Here is a 16568-nt window from a genome sequence, read left to right on the forward strand (position 1 = left end):
CCTGTTTAAAAGTTTTAACCCGTTACCCCTTGTCCTATCACTACAGTCCCTAATGAAGAGTCCCTCCCCAGCATCCCTATAGGCCCCCTTCAGATACTGGAAGGCTGCTCTGAGGTCTCCACGCAGCCTTCTCTTCTCCAGGCTGAACAGCCCCAACTTCCTCAGCCTGTCTTCATACGGGAGGTGCTCCAGTCCCCTGATCATCCTTGTGGCCCTCCTCTGGACTTGTTCCAACTTTTTCAATAGGCACTCAGTTTCTTCTCTGGATAGGGATGCCAGTGAAATCTTCTGTACTTTACTGGGTCTGGCTGTGGTACAGTGTTTTTAGTACAGGTCACTACCTCTGTTAAAGTCACTGATGTGCTGCTTTCAGAGGTTCCTGCATGACCGTTCTCATCCTAACCTAGGAATTGCAAGGCCTGGGTGAGATATGAAACTTGTGCCTGGGATCATGGGAAGTAATCTATCTTTGTCTTGAACTGTGGAATATTGCTGATCATGGATCTTCAGAGGAAAGACAGATGAGGCTGTTTTGTAGGTGGTACTGCAGGGAGAAGAACTGGCTCTTAGCCACAAAGAGATATACCAGTGCATCAAGAAACATTTCAGTGCTTTATTTGCAAACATTGGGGTGTCAACATAAGCAGGACATGGCGTTGTTGGAGCAAGTCCAGAGGAGGACCATGGGGATGATAAGGGGGCTGCAGCACCTCCCGTCTGAAGACAGGCCAAGAACATTGGGGCTGTTGAGCCTGGAGAAGAGAAGCTGTGTGGAGACCTCAGAGCAGCTTCCAGTATCTGAAGGGCACCAACAAGGGTGCTGGAGAGGGACTCTTCATCAGGGACTGTAGTGATGAACAAGGGGAAATGGGTTCAGACTGAAACAGGGGAAGTTCAGGTTAGATTTAAAGAAGAAGTTTTTTACTGTGAGGGTGGCGAGGCACTGCGGCAAGTTGCCTAAAGAAGTGGTAAATGCTCCATCCTTAGCAGTGTTCAAGGCCAGGTTGGACAGAGCCTTGGGCGACGTGGTCTAGGGTGAGGCATCCCTGCCCATGGCAGGGTGTTGGAACTGTATGATCTTAAGGTCCTTTCTAACCCAAACCTTTCCATGATACTATAATTCTATGATATTACAGCATTGCTGTTGGGTGTTCAAAAGTGGAAGTCAAACTAACATCTGACCCACTTCAGTTGTTGTTGTGTTTAAGGGTGTAACCAAACCATTTTGAACTTGGCTTTGACCATGCGATGTTACTGTTCATGCTCCCAAGTTAAGCAAAGGATAGGCAGTAAGTCCTAAATAATGTATTCAGGTATTCAGTAGTTTTTCTGAGTTACAGAGTGTGCCAGACACTAATTACATGTTGGCCAGTTTCTGGTTTAAACACTGAAAGTGCTCTCAGAGATGTTTGGGCTACAAACAAGGTGATAATATTTGATCTCAGCTGGAAAGTTTGAACAGCAGAAATTAAATTGAATACAAAGTTAGAACAGCAGCCTTTAGTAAAGGACACAAATTATGTTGGTTTACTCTTGTTTAAAATCCTGTGTGGGGTATGGGGAGAGGAGTGCTTTGGAGGTTACAGACTCCAGTGGGCTGAGGGGGAAATTTCCATCCAGTAATTGTTGAGGTTTGAGTGCTGTAAACTATATCCAAATTATGACTTATAACTACATGGTACTACATAGTTGTCATTCTATTAAAAGAGCTCGCTGCTCTAAGAATTACACATTTTTGTTTGAATTTCAGCTGTTGTCTCTTTTTAATGTATCTCCATGCGCAACTTGTTTGCTGAAGTCTTCATTTCTTTCCACAAAGATAATTTAATGATTTTGCAGTTTTAGTGTTTTATGCACAATACTGAAATATTCCTTTATTTCGTTTCTTGCCTTTTTCTGGATGAGCAGTTAAGTGTAGGTATGTCTTACTTTTTGAATGTTAACAATCTGTCCAGAATTTGCTGAAAATTTAAAGGATGACATTTTCTTGAATATTTATTAAAGAATTCGTTGGCATTTCTGCTGCTTCACATAGACAAACCTGGATGTATTTAATTGTAAATACTTCCTGTGTGGAAGAGAGTAGGTGATAATTCTTAGTGTCTGCTCCACTAAGATGCTTTTTCCCTCTGTTTTTAAATTAAAAGTTTGGCAATTGATCACAAATTTACAGCTACATATCCTAGACTAAGGACAGTCAAAATATTTTCTCATTGAAGTTTAAATTAATTCCTTGCAGTTCCAACTGTATAAAGCCAGGGGAAAGATGTCATTTGTAAATGGACAGACGTGCCACCTGGAAAACAAATGGATAACCATGGAAGCCAGCAGGGAAGCCAAGCCAGAAAAGGGAGCAATTACGTGGATGTGTGGCCACTCTGAATGACAAGGTAATCATGAAGGCTTTGCAGAATGTATGAATGTGTAACACCGGACCCCTTGGGCAGTGATAGCCAATTCGTACTCTGGATGAATCTGGTGTTAAATTTCCATCAATTCCAGCGTGATCACAATGCGGTCAATGCTGAGCTCTTTTGTAAAATCCACCCACTGAGGAGTGAATAAAACCAGCATTCATTTGTTCAGTGTCATAATAGGAAAGGAAAGGTTTTATAACTGCACCATCCAGGCAGACTTGGCTCTACATTTAGCTTCCCAAATTACTCATTGGAATGACTTCTTCATTTTCTGCCCAAATTGTGCGCCAGTGCTCTCATCACATGAAAACTGGCAGTTGTCTCATCTGTTGTACGTAGACTGTGATACTCCCCAGATTGATCTGCTTTATTACACACTTCTTTAAATGTCAGCAACCTTAAAAGCAATGCCTGCAGTTCCCTGTAGTTGTCCATGTGTTAAAAGGTATTCTGATGAAGGACAACAAAAAAATAATTATTCTGTGTTCATCATCCTTTTCCTAATTTTTGGGCTATGTTGTTCGCAATTCAGGATGATGCATAAGCAGTAAATACTGTTCTGTGCCTCAGATCTAGACAGCTGGTTCCCCAGGTTTTGTGCAGAACTGTTTTACAACCTGTTTGCTTGGCATAGAGCAGTTCCCTGCTAAATTATTCATTTTGTTCTGTGGCCAGCAGACTGGATGCTTGTGACATGTCAAGTGAAATTCAATCACTACATCTCATGTAAACAAACTCTCAAGACTTGTCTCTTTGAAGGGATAGAGCTTTTATAATGTGATCATCTTCTCCCAGTCTGTTTTTCTCACTCCCATTAATAAAGTGAAGGCAAGATCCTCATCAGTTAATGGTAGTGCAGTTCCTGCCCTTAGGCCAGCTTGGATCAGGTTGGGGTGAGAATGAGCAGGAATCAGAAAAGGCAGTTTTCTCACAAAAATCCACACCAGAAACCACTGAAGTCAAAGGGGTCTCTGAACCTCAGTGGGCTGGGGCTCACATGGATCCTTTTCAACAGATAGTGGGGCAGAAAATTCATTTGTGGACATGAGCATCATTTGGGTTTTCTTAGAAAAACCTGTTTTGTTTGGGGACAGTCACATGGATTCTGGGGTGTGACTTAGGATTTTTGAGTTTTCAAGCTGCTGGCACTCAACACAAACCAAATCAGTTGCCTCTGTGTGGTAGACTGATTTATTTTTTTTTAGCTTTTCAGGCATGGGCTAGAGGGTAGCGTGGAATGTAAAAGGCAGATGTATTCCTGTTGTTCCTGCTGCAGGAAGGGAAGATCAGTTTTTAAAAAATGGCAGAATGGTAGTGTTAAATGTAAACCTTGAGATTTAGATTTCCTCGAGTTTTAAATGTGGCTTGGAAGACACATTTATCATTTTTTCTACAATGCTGCAAAAGCTCATAGCACAAAAGAGATTGTATTTTTTTGTTGTTGTTCTTCTAAAACTGAGGAAAAAACATCATTTGATTTGGTTGCTTCTCTTCCTCGGGAAAGGCTTGAAATGTCTTTAGTAGAAAAAATACAGAAAATTGTCATCACAGACAAACTAGAAATGCCACTAGTGAAAAATAAATACTTCTTTAAGTATATCATATCTGGCAATATGAAGTGCTTCAAAGGAAAATAAAAAACAAACCTGCTTTAATTATAGGCAATATGTCAGCATAACATTCCTGGAGTGTGTTTATCTGCAGGAGGAATGAAAACTTGTCACCATTTTCCTGAGCCTGACTGTGACAACCCATATCCTGGGTCAGACAGTGGAGGAGGGTTTGTAGGAAATATTGCAGCTCACAGGTCTGTTCCCTTTACAGGCACTTCTTGGAGATCAAGAGCTGGCCCAGAAGCATGCACCCCTTGTTGCCATGCAACAGCCAGACAGAACCTCAGGTACCAGACACAGCTCATCCATCATTTCATGGTTTTTCAATATCCTTTCAAACGTGGCTACCAGAGCTGCACATAGACTTCCAGTCTGCCTCAGCCATGCTGTAAAATAACTTTCTTACTCCTCCTTATGAGTCCCACTCACATATACTTAAAACATGCTGTTAGCTTTTTATCCTACCACACCTCATCAGTTCATGTCTTAGTTTCAGATTATGTCAGTGCTGTTCTGTCTCTATTCATCATAATGCAACAAGGTCTCCTCATGTGAACTTAACAGCATATTGGTCCTAACACACTGGACTTAAGTCTCTGCTAAGATAAAGAAGACTCTCAGAGCAGGGAAAGTGTCATGGCTGTGAAAAGATACCCACTGATCCAAATTTCTTTTCTATTTCTAAGTAAGAATTTCCTATGGGAAGCTGTGAATCCAGCTCCTCATGGATTCAGTGTGTTGTCATATCTGTGAAGCAGTGCTAGGAATATGTTTTCGGGCTTTTTCCTAACAGATATGATAAAGACTAGGTTTTAACATCTTGATCTAATTTCCCCTTTTATCAGTAATATGGGTGGCTAGTACTGGAAAGAACTAGTTCTTTGTGTTGTTATAAACTGTATAAAGATGTTCAGAGCATGTGATAAATGAGAGTTACGCTTGTCTGTGTGTGAGAGAACATGTCTGTTCTTGGGTCTCAAAACGCTGCCTGTTTTTAGACTGCATTGATAGTACATGAGTATTTTCAGTTCTTCGATGCAGAACATTTCCTTTGATATTCTATAGTGAGTGCTTATTTATGCAGTAAAATGCATAACAATATACAATATCAATCTGTAAAAGTGTATGTAGGGCTGCTGCTATAATCTTCAGTTGCATGGATGTCTTTTGTCTAGCTCTGTGCAAAAATGTGAAGCCTGTGCCAAGCAGAAGGTTTTTGAAAGGGTCACTTAGTCATAGCCCATTGGATGAAACAACCAGCAAGTTCAAGAAGAAATCAAACCACAAGAGCACTCTAATTGCATGGCAGTAGAATTCAACTCTTCTAGTTCTGCTTGCATTATCTTATAAACACTTTTACTTTATCTCAAGCTATAGAAGAAGTCCATTAGAAGCATAACCTGAAAGGGACATGAAGAGGTCATCTTTCATTTCCCTGCCTTAAGGCTATGTGGGCTGAAAAACTTCACACAGTGTATTGTTTTAAAAGTTGTCTGAGCATGCATGACTGCTAGGGGAAGAGTTAAGATTATGTACTATAAGTTTCCCACTTTCAGATGTCAAAATACATAACTTGAGTGGGGTCACATAGTCGTATAAGTAAGAGAAAGAAACTGAGCAGAGGCAGTTTTGGAAATAAATTGGAACTGGAAAACAATGTGATAAATGCTTGTGAGTCAATACTTGTCAACATGTTATTTGTGCATATTGTTATTTCATGATTCAGCTAGCCATGAATAAAACTCCATCTAAAGCTAGTGGTTATTCTCCTGTGCTTCCCATAATCAAAGACTGCTGCAATTAAGTTAGTGCAGAGTTAGTAATGTATGCTGGCTGGTTTAGTTCTCACTTCTGTTCAGATCTGCACCAGTAGAGTCTAGGGAATACAAACAATAGTTGAGTCAGAGTACCTGTAATTATCACTGCAGTTTACTGAACTGGCCTTGCCAGAGAAAAAATGAAGCAAAAGTTCTCTTGTTAATTAATATGCTCAAATGTTCATGTAACTTGTGTATATAGTATGGAGATAGACCAGATAAAGTAAAGGCAGAACCTAAGAGATGCACTAAGGGTGGTGTCCTGGTTTAAACCCAGTCAGGTAACTCGTTCACTCACTCCCCCCCTTCTTTCCCTCCCCCTACTCCCGGAGGGACAGAGAGGAGAATCGAAAAGAATGCAACTCCCACGGGTTGAGATAAGAACAGTTTAGTAACTAAGGTATAACAGAAATCACTACTGCTACCACCAATAATAACAATGATAAAGGAAATAACAAGGGAAGAGAATACAACACCTCACCACCAGCTGACCGATAACTTGCCCCCCCCAGCCCCGACCAAGCACCGACGGATACCTCCTCCAACCCTGCAGACTCCCAGCCCTTCCGGCTAACTCCCAGTTGCATCCTGGGCATGACGTGCTGTGGTATGGAATACCTCTTTGGTCAGTTTGGGTCAGGTGTCCTGTCTCTGCTTCCTCCTGGCTTCCCTTCCTCCTGGCAGAGCATGAGGCTCACAAAGTCCTTGGCCAAACCAGAACATCGCTATCAGTTCTGTTCCCAGGCCGAAAGTCAAAACACTGCACTGCACCAGCTACCAAGAAGGAGAAACATGACTGCTACTGCTGAACCCAGGACATTATCCACCCCTTATTCCATACCATTCACGTCATGCTCAGATCCCACATTTTCAATATACCATCACTCTTATCTAAGTGCATGGACCAGTAGCTATAAAGCTGCTGCATCCATCTGGTCCATGATGCCAGGCTCCATCTCTTGTAACAGTCTTCCAGAGCAGGAGAGACTGTGTGCAGTGTTCACACTCGTGAATAACCTGGGCAATAGCGTCCATTGCTAAGTCCACCCCTCGATCATGAGTCCATCTCTGTGTTGCATCCATGGGCCCACCAGGCTCAAAATAATTCACTGTCCCCTTCAGCAGTTTCTGCAGCTTGTTGCTGGGGACTCCATACAGCTGCCTTCCATCTCCGATGCTTCCAAAGCACTGGAGGGGCCCAGTGGACTAGATACTTGCCCATACTGTCCCACACCCCCTGCCACTCATGACTCTCCAGCCTTGGGGAAAATCTCTTGGTCCCCTTGCATTGTCGTCTAACCCCAGACAAGACCCAAACCTGACTCTGCTTAATTTTTGAGATCAGACAAAATGGTTGTGGGTAGAACACAGTCTGTGTGTGTGCCAACATGCTGATCCCCATCACAATCAGCAGGCAGGTCCCAAGGATACCCAAAGGCCATTCAAAACCTTCAGAACTCTCACACGATGCTGCTGTACTTGTCCCTGGGGCTGGTGTAGCTGCTGTGCTTGCCGGCTCTGCCACCGCCAGCTTCTCTGTTCCCGAGTCCAGCTCTTCCTCCTCTGCCTTGCTGGGAAATGCTGCGTGGTCTCCTGCATCCTCCTGGGGCTCGGCGGGCGGCTTCCGGGGAATGCTCTCGGCCGTCGCGGGGCTGGGCTCTGCCGCGGGGCTGGGCTCCTCCACGGGGCTCGGCTCTTCCGCGGGGCTCGGCTCCTCCGCGGGGCTGGGCTCCTCCGCGGGGCTCGGCTCCTCCGCCGCCTTCTCCCGCTGCTCTGCAGCCGCCTCCTTCTGCTCCTCGACCGCCCCGACCTCCTCCACCGGCAGCCGTCCCCTCGCGGCCTCCGGCCCCGCTCCCGCCGCCGCTTGGTCCCCGGGGCCGCTCTCCCGGGCCGGTTCGGCTGCCGCCGGCTCCCGGGGCCGCTCCCCCTCGGCTCCCCGCAGCCTCACGAAGATGGAGAGTAGGGCGAGGGCCAGGCCGGTGAAGAGCAGCCGGACGGCCAGGTACAAGTCCATGGCCACGTCCGTCCCGCCCTGCTGCTGGAGCCCGCCCGTATTACAAGCCATTGCCATAAAGCACAGTGAGACAAGAACCTTAGCCCAGGCCCCACACTTGATAAACACTATCATCACAGCAAATACCGGCTCTACGTAAGTTACAACATTCTGAAGCTGTGAGATCAGCGAGAACAACTCTGAGAGCCAATAAATCAGCATTATGACGAGTGACTATTAATCCAATCAAATCTGTCGTTATCTCAACCCTTTGAGCCCCACATTGGGCGCCAAAAAGAACTGTCGTGGTTTAAACCCAGTCAGGTAACTCGTTCGCTCACTCCCCCGCTTCTTTCCCTCCCCCTACTCCCGGAGGGACGGAGAGGAGAATCGAAAAGAATGCAACTCCCACGGGTTGAGATAAGAACAGTTTAGTAACTAAGGTATAACACAAATCACTACTGCTACCACCAATGATAATAATGATAAAGGAAATAACAAGGGAAGAGAATACAACACCTCACCACCAGCTGACCGATAACTCACCCCCCCCCAGCCCCGACCAAGCACCGACGGATACCTCCTCCAACCCTGCAGTCTCCCAGCCCTTCCGGCTAACTCCCAGTTACATCCTGGGCATGACGTGCTGTGGTATGGAATACCTCTTTGGTCAGTTTGGGTCAGGTGTCCTGTCTCTGCTTCCTCCTGGCTTCCCCTCCTCCCTGGCAGAGCATGAGGCTCACAAAGTCCTTGGCCAAACCAAAACATCGCTATCAGTTCTGTTCCCAGGCCGAAAGTCAAAACACTGCACTGCACCAGCTACCAAGAAGGAGAAAAATGACTGCTACTGCTGAACCCAGGACAGGTGGTAAATGATGGATGGAGTACTCTCATCAGTTTGGGCATTGCATTTTGCATGTGCTAATCTGTGGAATGCCAGTGTCTTAAGAAAAATTGTTAAAATGTTCGAAAAAGCTTAATTAATGATGGCAATTAAAAAGGAATTGTTTGTTCATTAAGGTTTGCAAGTGAAGGTTCTGCTCTAGTGGCAAGGAACTTGTGGAGTATTCTTATTTGAGATGGTTGATATTGGAATAGAGCAGATTCCCTTATTTGCCACCAGCTTGCAGATTACAACACAGATATGAAAGCAGCATCTGCGGGTAGTACCTGTCCTTCTATGGGAAGCAAACTTCCATCGCTTTGGGCCTTAGCCAACACAGAGGGACATAAGTTTCATAAAGCAAGAGAAGAGTCACACTGTGCTTCTGACCTGCTGTTCAGTTTCTGTTCTGCTTGCAGAGTTGCTTAGCTATGCATGGCTGTTCTGCAGGACATTTTGCAAGGTACTGTGTTGACAAACTGTGAAATCAAGTTGATGATAATCCTGGGGATATTTGGAAATGCCAAAGATTCAAAGGATCTTCAAGTATCAGAAAAAAATGGACTGATGCAACTTACTTATATTTTCATTTGCATTTCTTATAATCCCAGTGTGTTCAGTAATTTAATTTCTTGGGCCATAGGATGATGGATTGGGCTCTGGATGAGGCAAGTGCTGGTGGTTTGGCTGGATCCAAAAAGAAAGAAGAGGAAAAGCATCTTTTTCATCCTTTAAGCCAAAGCCAATTGCAACCACTGATTTCATCAGGAAATTACTGGTAATGTCAGGAGGAACTCTTGGGACCTTCCTTCCCAAAACCACCTTTGCATTAGAAGCAAATAATGTGTATGATGGGGATATTTTTTCATCAATGTGTAATTTCATTTCACAAAGTTTCTTGTATTTCATTTCCTGCTCTTCCTTCATTCATTCCGAGTGGAGAACACTGAATGACTATCCCTGCTTTTCTGTACTGCAGTCGCGCTGCCTCCTTTGTCCGACTAGGAGCGTGGTAAGAAAACTTGAGCCCTGCCTGTTGCTGTCTGGAGCAGAACTGAGGCAAGGAGCTGCCCAGGTGGATGCTGAAGCTGGTTGATGCTTGCAGCAGTCTCCCTCTTGGCAGAGATTCTAGTGCTTTGTCAAACTGTCTGCATCAGTTAATTGCTTGTTATAAAGTCCTATCAGAGCACTTAAAGTTTGCCATGCACTTGTTAATTTGATTCTTTGAATAGTTTAGGAGTCCTCAGTTGTGCTGGGGTAACACAAAAGCAATGTCGCAATGTACCTGCAGCATGCCTGCCAAAGGCAAGGATAATTTGTGTTGCCACCGCTATTGATTCTGTGTGCGACAGTTAGACTTGAAAGATAAAGAGGAAATTAAGCATAACAGAGTGATAATAGAATGATCAATGCTGCTTGGTGCAGACTTTGCATGTGCATTGACAAGGAAGATGTTTTGCCAATGCTAGCCACAGACGTGTAAATGAGGTGATAAGTCTTATCTGAAATACAAAGCTAAATAGAAGTGGCTAGTATGGTAGAATTAACATTGGTGCTTTAGTAACAAAGTGAGAAAAACAAGAAAGATGAGATGGTGTCCTAGACTTTCAGGAAAGCACAGATGGTTCTGGTCGCTGTCACGAGATTCCTTTTTCTCAGTATGTGAATCATGGTTCTGTTTTCTTTCACAAATATTGAGTGTGAAGAAGGAATTAGCAGGGAAGTCATTTTCCTCTGGCACTTGAGTAGCCTGGCTTGTAAACCAGAAACCTGTTGTCATAAAAGCTCTTTCTTCTTACTAAAAGACTGCTTTCAGTGGCAATAAAGACATCAGTTTGGGATAAAATTTTGCTTTTCAGTGGGATATTCTATAGAAGGAACCTTCATTCAATACAGCATTTGTGCTGAGTATCATGGGCCTCAGAATCATCTACTAGCAAGTCTTTTGGTCACCAGAATGTTTATGAAACACTGCTCTGGGGAGGAATACTTCTGTGCCTTGCCTTGGGAATCCTCTGCAGTCAATGGGATTGGTTTCTATAGCAGTCATGTTTGCAAAACTCTTATCTCCCATCCTTACATGTATATAAGAGTTTTAGTGTCACTCCAACTAAGCTATTTTCAGTGTTCTGACTTGCTGCAAAGACTTAAGGGATGGATTTCCACATCCTGGCCTTTTTTTTTTTTTTCACAGCCATTGATGTACTTATTCACAGCATCTAAGCCACTCTCTGAAATGTTCGTAGCTATTTCCCTTAATAACATCAGATAATCTCGATAATGGGATTGCCTTATCCCAATCACAGCTTTAAAATATCTTGTGGTGTCAAAATTTCATTATTTTAATCTTCTATTTTCCACTTTATGAACTCTTTCAATTCACTGTGGCTTTTCTACAAAATTACATTACCTACCAGTGGCTTGTGTTAATTTTTTTTTAATATCCTCCAATATTCAGTATCTCTTAATACACGATTTTGTTCTAAAATTGCTTTCCACATAGTAAACTTTTATTTCTTGTCATTACTGTCCATTCAAATGCAGCTCCATTTACCTTTGTTTTTCATTTAATGTTAACCTCAGGTTAAAGCCATTCACGCATCAGTCACCACTTAGCTTTAAATCTGTGTAGATACATTTTATAGAACTTTTAATTAATTTAGTAGAAAGCCATAATGAATCGTAGCAGTCTTCTAACCCAGAGTGACTGTAGCAGCCTGACCACTACCTGAGCAATTCTATTAATGGTTTAGATGATAATAATTACATCATTGTTGGTGCTCTGAAATGGGCAGTCTTTGTCAAAACGTCGTTTTGAAGCAAACAGGAAGGAATTGATATTTGGGGAACCATTTGAATATGGAGGCCAATCGCCAAAATCCAACAGTTTTCAGAGATTATTGGAGTTTCAAAAGCCTTGGATAAATAGGAATTTTTCAGAGTGCACTAGAATGAATTGGGCATTCGGAGAGCATCAGTGGTAGGTAGTAAGAATCTCACCCAAAAATACAGTCTGACAATCCCATATCTTTGAAATGAGCAAAAAATAAAGTACATCAGAAATCACATTAGGTAGATGACATACTTTAACTGAACTGAGTCCTCGAAGAATTAGTCTGGTGATTATGGGAAGACTACAGCTGAGTGTCTTTTTAAATCAGGTAATTTGAAATTAAGTCTCTTTTCTTTACCTGGTTAGTAAAGTCCATTGTTCTGAGTTTATGGCTCAGGTTGCTATCTGATGTTTAAAACAGCATTTCCCAATGTGTCCTGACAAGTTTAATGTAATTTTAGACCCTTTTATTCTTGAATGCTGAAATTGCAATGAGATTAGGAAGCAGAGTGATTAAAATGAGTTTCCATTGCTAAAAAAAAGGTATTGGTAGATAATTCAGACTCAAAAGAGAAAAAAATTAGATGACTAGAAGGCTGAAAGTAATCCATATTGAGAGACTGCTCGCTGTGCAGAGCAAGCATGGAGCATGGACTCCAGCTTCATCAAGCTGCAGTTCCCTTTGCTTTCTGATGATATGCCAGATGTAACATGAATGTCTCCCAGGTCAAGTGTTGTTTGATTAAAATGAGTTAGCGAAAAGAAATGTGGCGAGGGCTTGCCATGTGCTGCTCTGTGCACCTCACCCTGTCTGCCAGGCAAACAGGGAGCAGAGCTATTGTTCAAATAGCAGTGATGTGAGATTTAGGTTTTTCAGGTCCCTGCCTTTTATACTCTCATAATAGAAATCATTAAGGACCCAATGAAATATTCCATTTATCACAGTAAATTTAGGTGACTGGTGACATTAAGTGCTGTTATGGGTCTGGGTCATGATTCCTGCCAAGCAGAGTCCTGTTCTTACTGAGTGACTATGCATTAACTCAGATAGCTAGCTTACTATCTGTCATAGCTGTTGAATAAGGCCCAGTTTTTCTAGCAACAGGGTGAGTAGGAAAGTGATCAAGGGAATTTTTGGCCTCTTGCATCTGAGGATGAATTCAGGATCAAGTCTTCATGCTTTTGCTTGGGTAAATCAAAAGTGATTAAGCTAATTCAGCTTTTCCAAATTGCACTTTTCTGCTTCTACACACAGGCTGAGGCTAGCTCCTATTTATTCACGCTACCTGTGTGCCTAAGAAAAAGAAAAGAAGAGGAAGGCATCTCTGGAGCTACACAGTGATGAGGTTACAAGGAAATTACTCTTCTAACTAGAAACATGCAGAATTATCACATACCATTAAGTGATTTTCTCTTCTTTCGCAGGGTTTATGTCCAATCTGTCATGGCAGTCTTGCTCTGGAATTCTAATGAATCTCAGCCTTTGACTTCTCTCCAGACAGGTTTTTAGCTTGACAGCCAAAAATCAGGTAGCTTACAGCATAAATTCACTACCTTGAGTTCCAAGTATTGGCTTTACAAAAGAATTTTACAAATTCTTTAATCGTTTAAAATAATTAATATTTATTGACAGTAGATACAATGCTTCAATGTACAGTTTGGCTTGATGTATTTGATAGCTTGAAACTAGCTGCCTTCCAAACTTACAAGTGCTTATTCTGCTGCATGATCCTTGTGTCTATAAGCAGTAGCCTGCTCTTCTTCCAGAATGAGGCAGGTCAGTTTTAAAATCTGAGTTTAGTCCTTTTAATCTGGACTCAAATGCATGGATAGAAGTTAATTTGTTTGTTTAATTTGGTAAACCTCAGGCTTCTGTTATTATAAGACTGCTGTTCAGAAATAATAAATTCATGCATTTTTTTCCACTGAAACACTGACAAGGTATAATTATATCATGATCTATTTTGCCACCTTAAGACCGGAACCTGAGATATTTGCTGACACAAAATTAGAAACCAAGGAGAGTAATCAGTCATTCACAACTATGGAACTAATTCTTTCTGTGTCCATTTAGTAGCCTGAGTACAGAATAACCCTGTTGTTATGACCTTTGACAAATGCAGAGAATAAAAGTCAGGTTTCTTGATTTCTGATGCCCTTTCACTCTAAGCTTTTTAATGCACCTCAGCCTGAGTAACAGTTATAAGCAGTAGTTCAGCCTTTCTAATACAAAGGATACAAGTTACGAGGGGAAATTATGATCATTTGGGACCCCAATTACCAACCTAAATGGAAGCACTGGACAAGGCATCCTCCAATTCTACCATTTCCTTCCATGTGGATATGGCACATTGGTTAGATTCATCTCCAAAAGCTACTGGTTGTGTATGACTGTGTTTGGTTTTGGGGGAGGTATGTGTTACTGGTTTTTGCCCATATTTTCCTCTTCTCCAGGCTATGCTAGGCATTCCTGGTTGACAGCTGTCCTACTGTGTGTTTTAAGATCCCCACCAGTCGTTACAACTCGGGATGTAAACTTCTCATGGCATTTAACCATATGGAAATGCAGCAATGTTTTCAGGATAAAAAACTGCCCACCCAGGAACTGTTAATGTATAGAGAAACAAGCTGATTTGAGAAAGGACAATTACTATGTCTCTGAAAATATCATCCCTATTTTCAAGCCTAAATTTTCAGGTACCTGTAAATCAGTATGTAGAAAATGATTTTTCATGACTAATTTATGTTTAGTAAGAAGATCATAAAATTCTCCAGATTCTGCATTCTTTTAATTTCCATCTGTCTCAGAGCAAGCCTTGTGTGCTTAGTTAACAGAACACTTAGCTACCTCTCTTCATAGTTCTTGACATCAACAGTCAATTCCTCAGCTTCTTTATTCAAGTGAATGGTAAGTCTAGAATATAAAATACAATGGAATCAGTGTCAACCAAAAATGATTATTTAGTGAAAATTTAAGTAACCGAGCAAGCAGGAAGCCAAATCTGAATCACAGAATGCCAACTCCTGAGAAGTAATAGACATTTCCTTAGATTTTCCGCAAGTCACTGCAAACACACATTTTGGGAATATGCATCTGTGAATGTGAATAAAAATTTCCCACTGTGTGTTTTTTGACATATGTATGGCAGGATCTAGGCCCTACATATCAAATATCGGCATTTTGCATTTTGTTTGCATTTTGGCCAAAACACCCTGGAAATGGTGCTGTGTCTGCCTTTGATTTCAAGGTGGAATTCACTGAAATTGGAAGGATGCATGTAAGGCTGAACACATCTTCCAGCTTCCAATTTTGGGTCAGTTAGGAAAGTTATTTTCCAGTGGGAGAAAAAAACCCACCAACTCTGCCGTCTTATTCAGGCTACAGGAGCTATTAATCCTCCAAAATGGCTGTTTGCAAACAGTAACATCTGCTAAGTTTTTCTTCATGGCTTTTTTTCATCTGGCCTGCCCAGAACATGGGCACAGATGTGCTCATCCCTTATTCTTTTACAGATGCTGCTTTGGCAAGTGTCACTGTGGCAACGTCCATCAGAAATGTCTACTCAAGAGAAACATTTGCCAGGTCTGCCTGCCAGCATGAGCTGAATTGTCTCACTGAGGATAGAATATAGTTTGTCCTTGCCTCTCCCTCTCAAAGATAATCATTAGGGAGCCGTAGAAGAGCTGATAACTAGCCAGGAGTGACTTGCAGCAGATGCTAAATATTGTAACACTGATAACAGTTAATTTTTAACTGCAAGATCTGAAACTGTAGAAACTTTATTCATTTCTGAGAAGTGGTTATTCTGATTTTAAGGGACTGGATAGAGGAACTTGTGGGAACAGAGCAAGCCAGTAAGTGAATATATGATCTGATTGATAAACATTCTGTACTAGCTGCTAGCCTGGAGTCTTACAAGTTTAAAGCTAGCTCACACTCCCACATTTAGCAGTGCTTAACACAAGACCTGGCTGAAACTATGGATCAGTAAGAGGGCTTTTATGGGTTTACTGAACACTGATTTGGTTCATATTTCTTGAGAAGAGGTACAAGGGAACATTAAATCAGGTTCCATAAGTGGAATACACAGGAGATGGGGAGAAAAGCAAAACCTAGGAAAGGAAGAAGAGCTTTTAATCTTCTTGTAATTTGCCTAATTGAGGTGAATGTTTCATGTACCTTATTTCTGGCAAGTAGTCTTAACATTTTTCTCCTGCAAGATACCACTATCTCTGTCTTGTCAATCTATGCCGAGTTTCAGTCTCAAAGGATAGCCAACTGTGCGCTGCAAGGCTGACAAGAAATATTAATTCAGGAAGTCTTAAATTGGTTCTTTTATTTTCCAGCATAGTTCAACTGAATGGGAGGCACTGAGCAGACCTCACAACCCAGCCCTGCTGCTTCCAGTTTCTTAGCAGATCATTCCATCCACATCAGAGCATCTTTGAAGGCAAAAAGTGCCCAATACCAACTGCTGGGTCCAGACCTTGCCGCAGGAAAGGTCTGACCCCGGAGCAGATGAGCAGGAGCTTCCTTTCCAGCTGTCAGGGAGCTGTTCCCTCTGAGGTGCCTTTGATCCCAAGGAGAGGCATGAACTGATGCATTACCGTTAAGAGAACTAATTTCGGCAGCTGCATCTGTTTAATTGGGTCTCTCAGCAGAACATGACTGTAAGAGGGAGCCTGGAGGGAAGTAAGAGATCACTCAGGTATGAATTGCAAATGTTTAAAAGCTTCACTCACCCCTGGATAAATCCTCCCAGGAGCTGCAGTATTTGTGCAACTGCTATTCCTGGGCAATTTACACTTGGATGGGAAGATACTTCTAGTTCAGGAGATCATTTAATAGAAGTGTACAAGAGAGCTACTTAATACGTGACCTTTCTCTGTCATGATACTAGATATTTTCCAGAGCTACTGAAGATATTTGGACATTTCAAAGGTTATTTTAGACCATTTTCATAATTTTCTGCATGTTGAGCACTAAATTCCTGGATATTTTTATTGATAGC

The 16568-nt window shown here is 42.2% G+C and overlaps 2 long non-coding RNA genes across 3 annotated transcripts in view; both read left to right on the forward strand.

Moving 5' to 3' along the window:
- LOC134163473 (uncharacterized) overlaps positions 1-16568 on the forward strand; it is a 31501-nt gene that overhangs the window by 593 nt on the left and 14340 nt on the right. Inside the window, exons 2-3 of one of the 2 annotated variants that reach the window (XR_009964743.1) lie at positions 2240-2390; positions 15904-16265. This is a non-coding gene — a long non-coding RNA (uncharacterized LOC134163473). Of the gene's footprint in view, positions 1-2239; positions 2391-9631; positions 9736-15903; positions 16266-16568 lie in introns of those variants that run through there. The other variant, XR_009964744.1, reaches the window with a different exon arrangement.
- LOC134163474 (uncharacterized) lies at positions 4117-9609 on the forward strand. The gene is made up of 3 exons (XR_009964745.1): positions 4117-6101; positions 8706-8885; positions 9153-9609. It is a non-coding gene; the product is annotated as an uncharacterized LOC134163474 (long non-coding RNA).

This window comes from Pezoporus occidentalis, unplaced genomic scaffold (assembly GCF_034315485.1).
Source record: "Pezoporus occidentalis ecotype Australia unplaced genomic scaffold, CSIRO_AGI_Poc_V1 ctg20, whole genome shotgun sequence".
In the NCBI taxonomy this organism is placed as follows: Eukaryota; Metazoa; Chordata; class Aves; order Psittaciformes; family Psittacidae; genus Pezoporus; species Pezoporus occidentalis.